Below are 5,000 nucleotides of genomic sequence, written 5' to 3'. Positions count from 1 at the left end.
GTTGGCGTCCGCGGCCGGCCTTCGGACCTGGCTCGCCCGAGCCCTGGGTGGACCGGCTCTCCTGGGCCGCCCGGCCGAGGCCCTGGCCGCCTCGGCGCCTGTCAGCCTGCTCCTCGCCCTGCCGCCGCTGCCGCTGCGCCGACCGCGTCGACGGGAGAAGAGCCGCGGGCGGGAAAAGTTTGAAAGCGGCGCCAGGGAGGCTGAGGGTGGAGGGCGGGGCGCCCCCAGCCGTCGCCGGGCGGGGGCGGGAGACGGCTGAAGGTGGGGGCGGGAGACGGCTGAAGGGGGCGCCGAGGAAGCCGAGGGTGGAGGGCGGGGTGCCCACCTCGGCCGCTGATGGGCGGCAGCCGCACACAGGGCAGGGGCAGGAGCGGGCTCGGGGCGGGGAGAGAGGGCATGCGACTCTAAGGGTGCCTGCGCACCCGCCTGCCTGCCTGCCTGCCTTCCTGCCTGCCTCTGTGTGTGTGTGTGTGTGTGTGTGTGTGTGTGTGGGCGTGAGGGGGTGTGTGCGTGTGGCAGCACGAGAGGGCGGCATCGGGGCGTGAGCGTGGGGGAAAGGGGGGGCGGGGGGAGGGGCCGTGTGTGTCACCCTGTCCATCTCCGCGAACGCGGGCTTCGTGCCGGCGCCTTCGTGCCGGCCCCGGGCGCCTCGGCCTCGAGCCCCCACGGCCCCCTGGACCCGCGCCGAGGGCCGAAGACCTCTGCGGACCGTGAAAGAACCGGCCGGAAAGCGGCCGCCCGCTTGCCCGCCGCCCCGCCACGGCCTCGGTCGGGGGGGAGGGAGCGTGGAGGGGGGGCGGGGTTCGGGGCCGGGGGCGGGGCGGGGCGGGGCGGGGCGCGGACTGGGGCGGGACGAGGCGGGGCGGGGTGCCGGCGGCGTGGTGCCAGGTTCGGCCCGCACGTCCCTGCTGCCCCTTCCCAGCTGTTTCCCCATAGGTTGTGGTGGGGGGGCGGGGCCGCGTAGAATCCCGGGGGGGAGGGGGTGGGGGGGGGAGGGGGCGGGCGGGCCACGACCTTTTGGCGGCACGGCGTGTCAGTGGGCCGAGGGCCGGGCGGGGCGCAGCCGGCCGGGAGGGCTCTGGGCGGGAAAGGAAATGAATTCCAGTTTGCCGAGAGTATTGTTCCCCAGAAAAGCTTCTTGTCCCGAGCCAGAGGGAGAGCCGTTCTTCCAGCACATGTAAAAAATGAGAAAATAATAAAAAAGAAAGGGGGGAGGGGGGAGAGAGGAGTCGGTCGAAAATAGGTGTTGGTCGCGAGAGAGAGCGGCCTCGTCGGGAGGCCAGGTCTAGCCCGCTCGGGGGCCAGGCGCGGCCGCCGGCCGCCGCCGGAGAGCCCGGCGGGGCGCCGCGGCGGCGACGCGGAGAACAGGTCTAGCCCCGCTCCCGGGGCGGCCCCGGGACGCCGTCTCTACCCGGCTCCGGGGCGGAGAGGCCGGCGGCGGAGAGGTCGCGGCGCCGCGGCGGCGACGCGGAGAACGGGTCTAGCCCCGCTCCCGGGGCGGCCCCGGCCGGCCGGGCCTACCCGGCTCCGGGGCGGTGAGGCCGGCGGCGGGGAGGCCGGCGGGGCGGCCACGGTGGCGACGCGGAGAACAGGTCTAGCCCCGCTCCCGGGGCGGCCCCGGCCGGCCGGGCCTACCCGGCTCCGGGGCGGAGAGGCCGGCGGCGGAGAGGCGGCGGCGGCGGCGGCGGCGGGCGGCGACGCGGAGAACAGGTCTAGCCCCGCTCCCGGAGCGGCCACGGCCGGCCGGGCCTGCCCGGCTCCGGGGCGGAGAGGCCGGCGGCGGAGAGGTGGCGGCGGCGGCGGCGGGCGGCGACGCGGAGAACAGGTCTAGCCCCGCTCCCGGGGCGGCCCCGGCCGGCCGGGCCTACCCGGCTCCGGGGCGGTGAGGCCGGCGGCGGGGAGGCCGGCGGGGCGGCCACGGTGGCGACGCGGAGAACAGGTCTAGCCCCGCTCCCGGGGCGGCCCCGGCCGGCCGGGCCTACCCGGCTCCGGGGCGGAGAGGCCGGCGGCGGAGAGGTGGCGGCGGCGGCGCCGCGGCGACGCGGAGAACAGGTCTAGCCCCGCTCCCGGGGCGGCCCCGGCAGGCCAGGCCGAGCCGGCTCCGGGGCGGAGAGGCCGGCGGCGGAGAGCCGGCGGCGGGCGGCTGCGACGCGGAGAACAGGTCTAGCCCCGCTCCCGGGGCGGCCCCGGCCGGCCGGGCCTACCCGGCTCCGGGGCGGAGAGGCCGGCGGCGGAGAGGTGGCGGCGGCGGCGGCGGCGGGCGGCGACGCGGAGAACAGGTCTAGCCCCGCTCCCGGGGCGGCCCCGGCCGGCCGGGCCTACCCGGCTCCGGGGCGGAGAGGCCGGCGGCGGAGAGGCGGCGGCGGCGGCGGCGGGCGGCGACGCGGGGAACAGGTCTACCCCGCTCCGGGGGTGGCCACGGCAGGCCTGGCCGAGCCGGCCCCGGGGCGGAGAGGCCGGCGGCAGCGGGCGGCGACGCGGAGAACAGGTCTACCCCGCTTCGGGGGCGGCCCCGGCAGGCCTGGCCGAGCCGGCTCCGGGGCGGAGAGGCCGGCGGCAGCGGGCGGCGACGCGGAGAACAGGTCTACCCCGCTTCGGGGGCGGCCCCGGCAGGCCAGGCCGAGCCGGCCCCGGGGCGGGGAGGCCGGCGGCAGCGGGCGGCGACGCGGAGAACAGGTCTACCCCGCTTCGGGGGCGGTCCCGGAAGGCCAGGCCGAGCCGGCTCCGGGGTGGAGAGGCCGGCGGCGGAGAGGTGGCGGCGGCGGCGGCGGGCGGCGACGCGGAGAACAGGTCTAGCCCCGCTTCCGGGGCGGCCCCGGCCGGCCAGGTCTTACCCGGCTCCGGGGCGGGGAGGCCGCCGGCGGAGAGGCCGGCGGGGCGGCCGCGGCGGCGGGCGGCGACGCGGCGACCAGGTCTTCCCCGCTTCGGCTGGACTTTGGCGGATTTCCGCGGGGGGGCCGGGTAGACCTGCTTTCCGCAGCGCGGCTGGAAGTCCACCAAGGGGTCGCTGTTCTCGCCATCCTCCGGTTACGTCTAGGTCGGCGGCGGCGCACGCCGGCGCCGCGCCCCGGTGGCGTCGACTCGACGTCTTGGAGGCGCTCGGGGCCTCGGACCCGTCTGTCCGTCTACTGGGAGCGGGTGTGACGGGCCGCATCCCCGCAGGCTGGTGCAGTGCCTGTGTCCGAGGCGGACGCGAGAGCGGCGGCCGCGCGTGCGGTCGCCGGCGCGAAGGGAGGGAAAAAGAGTGCGCCGCCTGACGCGGGACGAGTCGCGTGGCTCTGTCCCGGTCCCCCCGTCTTGCCCATCGAGAATGGGTACAGAACCGTGTGAGGTACAGAGAGACAAGGGTTGAGAGAGAGAGACAGAGCCCGAGAGGAGGAGAGAAAAGGGCCGCGAGCCGTGTTCCTCTTCGGTCCGGTTGTTGACTTCAGGGGTGGGGCGAGGGCCCTCCCCTCCCCAAAGTGTGTATTCCCTCCGGGGATGGTGGCGGGCGAGGCGGCGGCGCCTCGTCCCTTTTGCTGCCCGGCCTTAAGCCGGCGCCCCGCCCTGCCCGCGGGTGCGTTCTTTTCCGGCCGGCCGTGCTCTTTGCGGTCGGCTGCCGACGGCTCGACGAAGGGTGCGTGACACCGGGGCTCGGCGGTGTCGAGGCCGCCGGGGCCTTTTCTCCCCCGGCCTTTCCCGAGAGCCCCGAGGACGGGCCCGGCTTGCCGAGGTGGCGCCGCCTCGTTCCTCGCGCCTCCCGACTTGTTTTGCCCAGCGTGTGTCGTCCGTGTCGGAAGTGCCGCGGGGACGTGCCGTGGGGCGCGCGGCCTTGCCTCGTCCTGCCCGGTTGCTCCAGGGGCTCGGTGACGGGAGTCGGCCGGCGAGGGGTGCGCGGGGTGGCGGCACCCCGCTCTCCCTCCCTCCCGGAGCCGTGCGTTGTTCGAGACCCCCTTCCTCGGCCTTAAGCCGGGGAGCCCGCGGAGCGGGCCGAGTTTTTCTGCGTGGCTGGCGGCCGGCCGCGGTGGCCGGGCCGCCTCGGCCCTGCGGACCCCGAACCCGACAGAGTGCCCCGAGATACGTCGCGGGCGGGGCGGCGGCGCCCCGCCCTCCCGTCGGGTGGTGACCGGCGCGATCGAGCCGCTAGGCCCGGGCGGCCCGTGGTGTCGGGCCTGCCCCGGCTGCCGTGGCTGCCGGCTCGGGGGCTGGGTTTTGCACGCGGGGTCCGCTTTTTAGGCCTGCGGGCGGAGTGGGGGCCGCCCGCCCGGCTTTTTTTTTTTTTTTTTCTTTCCGTTGTTTTTCTCTCGCGGCCTTAAGCCGCGGCACCGAGAAGCGTGCGCGACGAAGGGTCGTGGGCCGTGCAGGCGAAGGGAAGAGAGAGAGCGAGAAAATGCGGTGGCGGAGGTGTGGAGGAAAGAGAAACGAGAGAGAGCGAGGAGTAAGAGGCGCGGGCCTCGTTTGCCACCCTCTGCCCGGGCCCGCGACCCCCGTGGCTTAGCACGGGTCGCGTTGACGCGCTGCTGTGGGTGCTTTTTGGTTTGTTGTTGTCTTTTTTTTTTTTTTTGTTTTTCCGCCGTCCCCCGGCTTTTCCGGAGGGCAAGCCGATCGCTGCGAGGCGGGCGAAAGCCGGTGGCCCGCGGCGTGGTCGGTGGCGCTTTCTCGCACGCTCGGACGGCGCCCCGTGCCGCCTCGGTCTCGTTGCGCAGCCGCTGTCGGGCGGGGCGGGTGGCGGCACCCCCCGCGCTCCTCCTCCGCTGCGGCCGGGTTGCCGTGTCTGTTGTCCCAGGAAGCGTGGCCGTGGGGCCCGGCGGCCGCTTCTGCGGCCGCCTTCCGTCTGATCGATGAGGCTTTTCGGGTGGCGTCGGAGAGGGCCCCCGGCGGCCCGGCTCTTCCGGGGCTCCCCGTCACGGGGACTCAAGCCACGGCGGTGTCCGGGTGCTCGGGCAGGGCGGTCTCCTTTCCAATTCGCTTCCCGTCGCAGGCGAGGTGTCGCCCCTCCCGCCGCCGGAGGGGCGTCTTTA

This window comes from Chamaea fasciata, unplaced genomic scaffold (genome assembly GCF_029207755.1).
Source record: "Chamaea fasciata isolate MVZ Bird 193981 ecotype frontalis unplaced genomic scaffold, bChaFas1.0.hap1 SCAF_990, whole genome shotgun sequence".
Classification (NCBI taxonomy): Eukaryota; Metazoa; Chordata; class Aves; order Passeriformes; family Sylviidae; genus Chamaea; species Chamaea fasciata.
The sequence above is the reverse complement of the archived record's forward strand: the minus strand, read 5'-3'. Positions refer to the sequence as shown.